The 13,230-nt window shown below is 42.1% G+C and overlaps 1 protein-coding gene across 1 annotated transcript in view; it reads left to right on the top strand.

Annotated features, from left to right (window-relative positions):
- The window catches only part of LOC119498812 (partitioning defective 3 homolog), a 334,030-nt gene that overhangs the window by 90,309 nt on the left and 230,491 nt on the right, over positions 1-13,230 (top strand).

Below are 13,230 nucleotides of genomic sequence, written 5' to 3'. Positions count from 1 at the left end.
GTACCCACGAGTCTCCCCTTTACAGACATGCCCACTTTATGATAATCACATGCAGTTTGGGAAAAGTCATAGTCAAGTCAGCACACTGACACACTTGACAGCTGTTGTTGCCTGTTGGGCTGCAGTTTGACATCTTATGATTTTGAGCATATTGTTTTATGCTAAATGCAGTACCTGTGAGGGTTTCTGGACAATATTTATCATTGTTTTGTGTTGTTCATTGATTTACAATAATAAATATATACATACATTTGCATAAAGCAGCATATTTGCCCACTACCATACTGATAAGAGTATTAAATACTTGACAAATCTCCCTTTAAGGTACATTTTTAAAAGATGAAAAAAATGTGTGATTGATATGCGATTAATCGCAATTAAATATTTTAATCGATTTACAACCCTAATTTCAAATTCTGCCCATAGATCCCCCTAACGGCTACACACTGCTCCTTTAATGCTGACTCATTTCTTTAACAATAATTGTAATAAAAAAAAAAACCTGGTTTAATAATTTATCTAATTCACTATAAATGTATTTATGGAACTAATTTATCCAGTAGGTATGCCATGCACCAGCTGGTTCCAGTTCCTTGAAAATCGTTAGTTGCAACCCTACTATAAGCCTCTTTTTAGGAACTGTGGCATTCCTACAAATTTGCCATTTAGCAGAAACTCTTATAGAAGAACAACATTAATTTCCGTGATCACCATAAACGTAAACGTCAGATATGCAGATTGTTAGTCAGGACAGGAGAAAACTCATAGAGGTGTGTAAAGGAGGAGTTCCTGGGAATATTAGATTTAGATTTGGCTCTGTAGTGATCTAAAACCTTCATTTTGATGAGAATCTGTGTAGTGGGGAAGGCAGTGTTCCCCCCCCCCACTAACATGTTTTTGCTGCTTAACTCAGCCGCGCTGCAGGCTGCTGCAGTATAGAGCCGGCAGCAGAAATGGCCGCAGTGTCCCCGGGGTTTGGTGTAAATGAGATTTGCTGTGGGGGGGTGATTGGGTCTGAGGCAGGCCTGGAGATGGTCCTTTATGAAATAACCTCTGCAATCTCTGACAGAGCAGCACGGGAGAGAGCAGACACGCCGCTCACTCCCACAAATACCAAAGCACAGTGATGCTCTTGTATATATATAAAAAAAAAAAAGGTGTGTGGTGTGGCTGCTGCACGGTGACAGGAAGTAGACCAGACTACCGTTGGCAAGTTAGATGAGACATGCATCAGCTGTCTCTTAAAATGCTTTAACCTACTTTACCAGCTTTGATTCAACATCAAAAACAGAAGAGCGATTCAGAGAGCAGCTTCTCTTTGCTTGTCGTGGCTAAATCCCAACACACAAAAAAATGAGTCCATTAGGTTTTTCACGTTTTGTTATGGTTCTTTATAGGGATGTCACGATATCAGAAATTTAGTAGTCGATACCAATACCAGTGAAATTCCACGATTCTTGATAACCAATTCAATTTCACGATAAAAAACAAAACTTCCCACAAACACTCCTTTGTTAACATTTGCATGCTGTTTTTTGCGAATTTTTATTAATCCCTGATGATCCACTTCAAGTTTCTCTCCAAAAACTAAATTTACATTTGAACACATCATGATGACATTATAGTTTACCTGTGCCCAATATAATTTTTTCCTGAATAGAGCCTGAACGCATCATAATGTAAATCAATGACACTTCTTGTTAAAGCTTCAGTAGGCAGTATATTTTTGGCATCATTGGGCTAAAATTCCATAATAACCTTTCAGCATATTGTAATTCAAGTGTTCTGAGAGATAACTAGACTTCTGTTCCTCCTCATGGCTCTGTTTTCAGGCTTTACAAAAATCTAGAGGAAGACTTTGACCAATAACAGGTCATTTCAGAGAGAGAGAGAGTTCCTATTGGCTGTGCTCCGGTCATGTGAGCGGTGCTTGGTATTCCCTGAAGAGATTTAAACATGGCTGCCGGGTCACAAACTTTCTCATTTTACAGCTAAACAGTACACTACAAGATGATTCTGAAAACATCTGAGAAGAGAAATAGGCATTACAGTAACATAATATTGATCATATTTGATCAGCGCTGCCTAGTTTGACTGTTTGGTTGGAGTTCGCTAGTGATTGACAGCCGGCTCTCATAGACAGCAGATGGACAGCAGATCAGCTCTGACTGGTTGTTTTCCTCCGGTCTGTGAAATCTTGCAGATGCCGTTAGGAACACCGAAGGACACAGAGGAACATGATTTTTTTTCAGGTTACCTGTTTCATGTACTACTGTCAGGATATAGCGACCGTTTTATAAAAATAAAAATGTTTTAATCATATTTGCTCCAATGCTCCACCGACTGCTAACAGCTAACGAGACTACAGTAATTCCCCTCCTGCCGATTTCAACACGGCTTTGTTGTTCACAGTGTAGCATTATCAGGGACATTTTTCCATCGTCCTCGGAACGACAAGATGGCATTTAGTCATACCTGTAAATACTAAAGGAATCAAAGACCTCTGTTTCACTGTGCATATTTGTTTCAGGATTTGTTTTGTCAACTCCTAACTTGCTACAAGGCAGACTTTGTATTAGTGTTGAAACAATAATTCGACGACTCAACAGAAAATAACAAATCATGAAAAGCTGTTCTCAGGTTCCAACATGTGCTTCAAAAACCAACAGCTTGCCCGTACTCACACAAGAGACCATGCATCTACAATAACAGTCCACACAACCACACCCGACATTTAAAACCAAGACCCCCTCTCCTGTCATAGATCCCTTTGGGTATTTGTACAGTGTTATGTCTGAAAGGAAAGTCCATCCGAAGGTGGCCATGTTGGACCAGACACACACACACACACACACACACACACACACACACACACACCGCTGACTCTGAAAACCCTGACAGACCCAGAGTTGGGAGACTTGCCTCTTGAAATAGCCATCCCCAAATGTTGTTTTTGCACTCACTGTCAGAGTCAGTTAGAGCTCAGTGTGGCAGCTTGCAAAGCACCCCGAATTTCCTCTGTTGGTTTTTCTAAACGTGTCGGTGATTGCGGTCTGCGAAGAAAGCATCAAATGTAGCCGGAGGCCCCCGTGTTATTTTTCCGAGGATACGTTTTCATGAAACGTGGATGGCCGGGGTCAAACGTTTTCACACACCTCACTGTTGGATATTAGAGCATTCCTCAGGGAAGTGAAACCCATTCTCCCATACTCTAATAAAATGTCCCCTGCACTGCCACACAGCAGTTTAAAAGAAGAAATTGTTGTGGGTTTAACTACTCTTCCAAAGAGGCAAAATCATCTCGTTGTACAAGCCTCCTTAAATGCGTTTATATCTTCGTCAGCGACATCATTCAACTTTAACAGCATCCATAATAACGGTTATCTGTCAGTGTAAGTGCATTACTGACAGCTAAGCTCGGCGTTGCCGCCAAAAAAGCTCTTTGTCTGTGCCGTCTTCTTACAGCATCGGGCTTCACATCCTTCTCCCTTAGACGTACTGACTTGTGTTTTGACGCTGATTGATTTGACAAGTCAGATGAACATGCTCAGTGTCAGAAGCTGTGAATTGTGGGTAAAATAGTGGCCTTTTATTTACATCTTATACCATATCTTGCTCTTCTCTTCTTCAGCTCAGGATCTGACCTAAAAACTAAGTCTTGGCGTCCCTCCCCCTGTCCCCCTTCCCGTTTTTGTTACACATGCTCATTTGTGTTTCTCCTCTCGAATGTCTTTCTTTCCCATAACCACCTCCCTCGCTCTCGTTCTGTCCGACTATCCTCGTCTCCCTCCACCCCCCCTCTTCCTCCTCTTCTTGTCACGGTAATTGGCTCAGAAAAAATTATGCAGACTTTTTTTTAGCCCTCTCTGAAATCTCTCTCTTTGCTTGGCTCACGCAAGATTAATTGCCTAGAGAAGCGGAGCGGCACTTGTTGTCCGTTTGGTTGAATTAACATTAAAACGGACCCGGCATTCAGTCGTCTTTGAAGCGAGGCCACTGAGAGCCCTGTCTCACTGTTTGTCTACTTCTCTTTCTCTCTCTCTCTCTCTCTCTCTCTCTCTTTCTCTTTCTCTCTCTGTCCATCTCTTTCTGTTGTTTTCTTTCCGTCAGTCTATCTTATACCCTCCCACGCCTTTGTCCATAATTGGAAGTTTGCCTTTGACGCTGCACAACCGGGAATAGGATGAACTTTGGGCTGACAGGGCTGATCAAGACCGATCTAGACCAAATCTGTCTGGGTTCAACTAAAGAGAAGGCTTTTTTTTTTTATGGGGTGATGAAAATGATGCAATTATTTCATAATGGTTGTAATAATGGAAGGGGTTTTATGAGTCTCAACTCGGTCATGGGAACTTAGTTTTGGAGCTTTTTCACAGAGTTAGGATAAGACTCAGGGATGTGGAGCAGCAGCTAAGCCCAAGCGGAAGAGATTGAGGGGACGTGACTGGGCTTGTTTGCAAATGTATGTACACATCATTACGAAATACACACCGTGTTCTTTCTTTACTCGCTCATTTGGTCATTCGAGCTGGCGCGCACGCTCCTGCTCGCATTCACACACAAACAGTGACTCTGCGAGGACCATGTGTTTCAAGTCAGACTGTGAAATGTTCTGTTTCAGGGCCAGACAGGATGTACCTTCTGCTCTGGGGTTTGTGATGACTTGCACAGGCATATCTGCCATGCTTGACTTGTGCGCTGAGCCTGCTAGAATACCAAGCAGATCAACAAACACGTTCCCAGGATAACCAGGCGCTGAGAGGGAAGCTATGCAAGTCACTGAAAGTTTGCAAGTTTATATATATATATATATATGTCTATTTCTTATTCTAAACCTGTTAATGTTGAGTTCGTTCCAGCCTGTAAACAACTAGAGGCGATTCTTTTCTCGCTCTGCGTTGTGTGGCTTCATCGTCAAGGAATTATGCATCAAAAGTTCACATCCTGTTCTGGTTCTGCTACGAGATAGTTTATATTTCAAATGATTAATTTAGTCTTTTTGCACAACTTTCAAGAATCATCTGCAGTACTGAGGCTATTGTACAAAGGAGGATAAATACATAATGCATTGTCTTCTATACTTAAAGGTTTGGGGAAAAGACTGAAAAATAAAGTCTCGGGGTAATTTCTCACAATGTAGCATTGTTCAGTTTGAGTGCTTCCCAAACCAAGTAGCCAATTTTACACTTGCAGTGTACATCATTTATCAAACGGGGACTGCCTGCTCGGGTCATCTGGCTCTGCAGACACCCAGAACAAATCTTCTCAGATGTAATTTATAGAACATTTTACAGGAAAGAGATGAACTCTCTAGTCTCTACTCATTCAAATTACACCGATATAGAACAAATACAATTCAAACTGCAGCTTATAACACATAATTAAAACTACTAATGACAATCAATAAAAATACAATCTTTTATTTCCTAATTATTTGAATTGTGTTTTCTGCAGATAACCACTATAGATGATGTATGTATGTATGTATGTATGTATGTATGTATGTAAATGTAAAGTAAAATGATAACATTTAGAGTTTTTGGCGGGTTGACTGACTGACGGGGTGGTTGAAATTATTTTCAGGATGGTAGCCTTGTATACCAGCTGCTTTAACAAAATAAAACAACCAAAAAATCAATCTGTATCGGCAGAAATGGCTCGTTGACGACTGGCAATCGGGATCGACTGCAAAATATTGGGGATCGGGGGCGTCTCTAAAAGTTATTTGCTCCCTTTTTTGGTTTTGCTGATCCGATCCGTGACTCAAAACTGTGACAGGATCTAGGCTTTCTGCGGTTGTCGGTGTTACCAGTCAGGCACACGCCGATTACATTATTTGCCCACCGCCCCCACTGTGGTTTTGCTTTTTTAATAGAAATAAAACCCATTAAGTTAATATTTGCATATCAGCGTCGTGTTGTTAGTACATCGTCGGACGACGAACGCTACAAGCTGAGAGTGAAAGTACCTGCTATGCATGGAGTCTCAGTAGAGAGCGTTGACAGACGGCGGAGGATTTGGTGGTCAAAGTGAAAAGCAAAAGTGCCTATTTGGCAGTATTTCATATAGAAACCCTACGCTATAAGGGAACCATAACATTAATGAGGCAATCGCCGCGTGGAGCACGGAGCGGTCACAGCTGGTGTGTGTCGCGCAGCGTTGCCGGGTAGAAACCTGCAGCGAAAGCTGGACTGGAGAGGCCAGACACACCATCATCCGGCGATAAAGATCAGAGTAAGCGCTCTACATATATTCAGCGTCGTCTTTTCTTGTGAAACGTCCGGTGTAAACGATAACACCGGTGTTGTCACAAGTTTATTAACCGGTGGGACATTTCCTCACCATTACATCCCGATTACGATCTTAACTATGATCTGTTGCACCCGGTACACAGATATAATTAAGATATAGATACAAACTGAGAAGGAAGCAGAAATCCTGCCCACTGTTTGTAACTTGTACTCACTTTTATTCACAATCATTCAATTATTCATCACATTGATTTTGTCTTACCTAACGGGGGTCTCTCGACCAACACGTAATTGAATAAACTGAGTTAAAGTGTCACTTCACATTTTTAAAATCCTTTAATATGATATATATAAAATGGATAAATAGAACCATGAAAAAAACAACCCTGATGTTGAGATAAAACCATCACAACCAACCTGTAGATTTAGTGTGGCTGCCGAGGCGTCGGCTCTAATGGTGATGCTAATAAAGAATAAAGGAGGCTGTCTTCAGTGGAAGCCTCTGTAGTCGACGGAGTGAATTCATAAAGGTGACTTCTACAATGGCTGCCTTTGTTTACCGCATTTCGTCAGGATGGGTGAAGGATAAATGTAGGAGGCTTCTGTTGTGGCGCCCATTATTTTGTTTTCTGCAGACATTTTTCTGTCAACCACGCGGCGTCTTTTCAAAAAGAGATCACAGTCAGACAAGACGGGATCACATGCTTTCGACTCTAATCCCTTCTCCATCCCTAATGCAACAGAGACGTGTCACTGCAGAGCTGTCACAGACATCCTTTTGTTCACACAGCAAATTAGCCCGTTTGCTTGTCTTCCCTCACGGCTTCGCCTCCGACAATGGCCATTGTGTAAGGTATCGTTGTCAGATTTCTGCTGTCTGTGCGAGAGTAAAAGTGCTTATTTCGACAACAAGGCCCCACTCTCCTATTCCTCCGGCACTCCGTAAAGTATCGATGTCTCTCAAGATAAGCATTGCTTTGCAAGAGGGTTGGATAATGCGCTTTATTTCCCCTAAATGATAGGTGATGCATAGGAGGAAAATGCTGAATTAAATGGACCATCTGTTGTTGTTTGAGTGCGCTTAAATTATGCATTCCAAGAGGTTGGCTTATAGATGGACATTGAGGCTCTGAAACTTTTTTATCCTGACATAACTCAAATGAAGGCCTGCGTTGCTTTTCTTTCATGGTCTGGTCCAATCAAATGAAATCAAACCTAACTTCTTATTGCAAATTAAGAGCTTGTATCAAAAGGCCTGAATCCAAAAATCACAGTGCAAACAAAGCCAGTATTAAGATGACTGTGTTCCAGCTGAAATTACAGGTTTTATGCTTTTACTAGCAAATGAAAAGAGAGTTTTGACGATGCAAATGACAACAGAGAAGAGTAGTTGTCCTGCAGTGTTTGTTCTTAGGAAACTGGCATAACAATGCATTTGTTGTTTGGTGATTTAACATTGTGTAATGCATAATTTGGAAGCCTGGGAGGAAGAGTAGTTCATACAGCACTGAATGAAATATTGGCCAATACAAGCCAGTGTTCTCCCAAATACCCTGTGGCTCTCATTCAGTTAAAAGAAGTGAACACCAAACAGACTGTGGTAGAGGTCTGTCACATTCTTGTTGGCTTAGAAATGCATTTAAATACTTTAAAGATCCTTTGAACTCAGACTGGGTTAGTTTGGGGGGGGAATACCACTCTCATGTCTGTACGGTAATGAATATGAAGCCAAGTTCACACTACACAACTTTGAAAGTCTTCAGATGGCTGTACTGTTCACACTACACAACTTGTTGTTATGTAATCGGGAGTCTTAAGGCCTTACGTCATCGTGGTTTTCACACCACGTGACTGACCAGCGACAGGGCGTCACACACTCCAAGATCCTTCACCGGGAGGAATCCAAGATGAGGTCTCCAAACTACGTTTTGTCAAGAGAACACTCACAGGAAGTGACAGATGTAGTCATGCTTGTTAATGTTGTCGTTGGCACACAAATAGCCTGTTTCTACACATTCCCTTATGTAGATCAGTCACCGTGTTAAAGGTGACCCTTCTGTGTCTCACGCTCTCATTGGCTGTAGCTCCCCGACAGATGCCCCGACAGGTCCAGATATTTAGCATGCTAGATATCTGGAATGGGTCTACGATGCACCTGCAAGCCTCTTAGCTCGCGTCTTTGAACAGTTCACACTTGGCACTCAAACTATGGTTACTAGACGTCTCGGTTTGTCCAGGACTGATCAGGTTTCAAGCTGACTTTTACTTTGGAAAATTTCTAAATGAATCCAGTAAGAATGTTTGATTCTCAGCATGTGTGTAGTCAGAGATGTCGTGAAGTCAAATATATCAGTCATGGTCAGGAATTATTTATTACATTTTTTCCAGCGATGTGTGCCACGTGTGCATGAGCATGCGTGTGCATGATCGTGCAGTACACTTCCCGATCCTGGTTTGGGGGTTTGAAAATATGGTCACCCTAGCTCATGCGCCGAGCCGATGCTGATTTGCCTCTGATCTGGGGCTTTTGTCTGATAGGCAAAAGGAAAATCAGGGCTAAAGTGATGAAGTTTGAACCAGGCATAAAGTGGATGGTTAGCTTAGCTTAGCATAAAGTCTAGAAACAGGAGGAAACAGCTAGCCTGGCTCTGTCCAAAGCTACAAAACCTGCACACCAGCACCCCTAAAGTCACTAATTATTAACATGTTATAACTTGTTTGTTTAATCCTTACAAAAACTGACGTGTAAAAATGACGCGTAGTCGTCTTATGGGGGTTTGTGTGCCGGACTCTTTCTTGGCCAGAAGCTGTAACTCTCTTGGAGTTAGTTGCTGGATCTCTCCCTCTGTTTCCTGTCTTTGTGCTAAGATCAGCTAACCTGCTGCTTGTAGCCTCAACCTTTCCACCCAAGTCTCTGCAAGAATGTGAGTTATATTTAATGTCCCGGAGAGCTTATTGATCCTCTGGGAAAGACTCCAATGTTCAAGTTGATGTTAAACTATTGAGTCAATCAATCAGACCAACTGTTGTGTTTGTAACAACTGAACTAACTTTGTTCTTCTTTCTTTCTCTTCTCTTCTCTCGGTTTGTTCCATGTTCCCGTCTTCCCTTGAACCTGGTCTCCACTCTAATCCATGCAGGTAAGTCGTTCTCCGTTCCTCAGACTGATGTTTTAACTCACCTGTCAATCTTCTAGAACTTTCCTCCAGAGCCCAATGAATCCCACCTCATAAGATTTCACTTTGCTTTTTTATCAGTCCCTCCAGGATTCAGTCTGCTATAAACTTCTGTTAGAATTGGAAAGTAAAATATTAAAATGGCTTCGATTAAGACATCATCAAAGATATCTTCTCACTTCTTGAGCAGTACCCAGAGCACAGTATATATTACAAATGATTACATTTATGTAGCAAGGTAGTAAAACAAAGAGAACATGGAGAACAGTCTTCTTTACAAGAGGTCAAGTCAGATCTCCCTCCACCACATTCACTCTCGCTACTCCCAAAAGTGGAAGGATGAGTACACGGATCGATTCATGAAGTTGACAGTCTGACTCTGACCGCTCACTATACTACAGCTTGACCAGTGGTGCTCTTAAAAGTGCTCTATACAATATCCAGAGCATTAATATAGCAGCAAACAACTATTGTCTATGTAAAGATATAGAGGAGTAATGTCTACCTGAGCAGAGGACAAATTTACTCTCCCTCTGTGTGTATTGTATTCAGAGCTTCTCTGTGCTTTGTTAACATAGCCGTGCATGCTTTTTAGTGTATGTTAGTGCATGTGAGCGTGTCCCACTGGCTGGCTCACGGCCACTGCTTTGCACTGCTCTCATACGGCGGTTACAGCTGACAACGCCGTTGGTGTTAGCGCCGTTAGCAACGTTAGTTGCGAACTGCCGGCTCAGACATTGCCACGAAGGCAATAGAAATGCTCCCAATCTCTCATTTAGCACCTTTTAAAAGCAAATGTTGACCAAAGTGCTTTACAGAGAGATGAGATCATTCGATTGATGATAGCAATCAAACAAAAATACAGACATAAGAGGATATCAGTAAATTATAAAAGCACAACACCATTGCACAGAGAACAAATAAATGAAGTGTGACCTTTGTGAGGGTAAAGATAGACTTAGGCGCCACTGCATTCAGAGTTTTCATGGTTCAACTTCATCAACTTGCCGTCAACTTGGATTGTCGCGTGACCATGGCAACCGCAGAAAGAACCACGTGATGGAAACGATACAGGAGCTGATTTTTACTTTCAGCCTATGGGATGATTCACCAGCAGAGAACAGACGGATCAATTGAGGGGAACGGTATTGGAGCAAAGTCAGCTTCAAAGTTCAAACAACCCGCCCTGTTTAGCTGCATGATGAGATTATACCAGCAGCCTGTGGTGTACAGGCTGGTAGGATCAGGAGGTAGCCGGGACAAAACATTGATTTTTGCCAGGAGGAAGCAGCCGCAGCGGCAACCACTCGCTGTCTGAAAGCACCTTTCGAGTTCTGACTTGCAATCAAGTTGGCTTTATCGAGTTCCAAGTTCAACTTTATTATTCAAACAGGCAACCTGTTCTAACTGCTTTTAAAAGCAGATGCATGGAGCTTGCATGCTGCTGAATCTGATTCTGAGCTATACACAGTAGTATACTTGGATGAATGTGTTCTCGTGCATCTGCTTTCCTTCTGTTAATTGTTGTCAACTGTTTTATAACACTACTTGGGAAAACATTGCAGAGACAAATAATGTAATGGTCTATTACAGCTACAGTGTGAACGTAACCAGACTCTGCATTCTTGCTTTCCCGGTACCAACTTATCTACAGAGAAACTGATACATAGACAAACAGACTCCATCACTCTCTAACGCAGACTACAGCCGCCAACACTCCGCCTCCACTCGGAGTGGTGTCTGACTGGCCTAATCCCAGCCCAGGTCGGTTCAGGAGTCTCCAGGGTGCACGGGGGATCTGCCGAAGCGCTCTGTCTTATTGATTTGTGTCATTCTGTCCCAGCGGCGACTTTGATGTGACAGTTTCATTTGAGCTCTGCTTATGGAGCCTTTAATTAGATTTCAGTGCCGGGGCCTCCTCTCCCGGGGACGGAGGTGGTGAGAGGGGAAAGAGATTTGATGATGGGTTTTGGGGAGGTGTGTGAGTGAGAGAGAGAGAGAGAGTAGGGGAACTTTGGGTACTTTTAAGGTAAGAACTCACTTCTGCGTTGGTGTGTATGTAGGTTCTAGTCATACATTGCAGAGAGTCATGTGTGTTTGCGTGGGTATTAGAGATAGACTCAGACGGGGAAAACCTTGACGCCTGCTCCACCTTGGCCTGGATTAAAGCCTAAACTCGCAGCTCTAACACCGCTGCATCTCAAATCCACCCACTCTTACCTCTGACTTAGCAGAGCCACTTTTAATCGCAAGTGCAATATCTGTGGTAATGAGAAAGTCTCTCTCTGAAGTCACTGCAGTGCCGGGATTTATTATCTATGCAAACTTCAGGTCTTCAATTATCAACAGAGGTCTAAGAACCAGCTAGAAGAGCACAGGAAGCGTTAGAGGAGCATTTTAACAGAAACAGCTCCCAAATGAAATAGAGAGTGAGGCTGTAGTTGAGTGGATGTAAATCATTTTAATGTTTTTTAAAGACTTTTGTAGAAAATGAAGACATTCAGAACGCAGTGTTGTTGATCTACAGATCTTTAAATACAGGGACGAACTTTAGACAACACTGTTGTGATGCTGTTAAAGGTTTGTTTACAGCAGTGAAATATTCTTACATCTTGAATTATGATGACCTGACAGGGATGCTAAATGCTGTTTCTTTTTTTCATTATTATTCATAAGAAAAATGATCGGCAACTACTGATAATTGATTTAATGTTGAAGTCATTTTCAAGCAAAAGAAGTGAAAGAAAGCTAAATATTCTCTGGTCCCAGCCTTTCAAATGAGAGGATTTGCCGTTTTGTTGGTCATATATTATTGTAAACTCAGTATCTTCAGGGATTTGGAGTTTTGGTCAAACAAAACATTTAAAGAAGTCACGATGGGCTTTAGAGCAAGGTGATGGACATTTTTACACAATTATTAACATGTCATAGACTAAACAATTATTACTGATTAATCTAAAAACTAATCAGCACGTCTATGTCCTGGCCCCAGATAAGCAGCTGAAAATGAAACACGCACTTATCGATTACTAGCGTGGTGGCATGATGGTCGTCAACCGTAACGACATTCAGACCATCGTAAGCACAGTAATAACAGACAAAGAAATCTAACACTTAACCTGAAACTTCTAGCAGTCTGGTTAGACAGGCTCCTTCCTGCACGCTTCACTTTGGACATCATAGAAAAAGCTGCGGTGACATAGGCCCTGTTCAGACGTGGCATTAGAATGCATCTCCACATGCGTCTCCAGTGACCACTTGTGATTGAAGCTCACTTCCCCGCTCCCATTGTTTTTAACCGCCGTGAGGCAGCAATGCATTTCCTGTGCGTAGTCTGCCACAAATTGATGAAAGATGAAGAAATCGAAACAATCCAGTTTATTCCTTGGCGACACACTCGTAATACGGCCTTTTTATATGTTCAGACATCGTGGACAAAGCCAGCTTACACGATTTAAGAACCAACTGGAGATGGTGAAGAAGCTGTGTCCCCGACAAGGACGCATCAGGACGCATTAGCATTACACGGCAAAAGATATGTGGTCAAATGCGTCCCAGACCACCTCTGCAACTGGGTCTCTGCAATCCGAGTGTTCGCATCACAATGCGTCTTGGTGGTCTTTTATACTTTTATTTGGGCTGTGCAAGAATCTGGCGATATGATACGTATCATAATACAGGGGTAACGATTCATTATATTGTGATAAATTGCGATAATTTTTTCAAATCTTATTTTAGTAGAACTGTCATTGTAAAGACACACCACAATATGTATACAATCTGAGTAAAGAAAAGTCTCTATG

Source organism: Sebastes umbrosus, chromosome 12 (genome assembly GCF_015220745.1).
Source record: "Sebastes umbrosus isolate fSebUmb1 chromosome 12, fSebUmb1.pri, whole genome shotgun sequence".
Taxonomy (NCBI): Eukaryota; Metazoa; Chordata; class Actinopteri; order Perciformes; family Sebastidae; genus Sebastes; species Sebastes umbrosus.
This window is presented reverse-complemented; position numbering and strand designations above follow the sequence as displayed.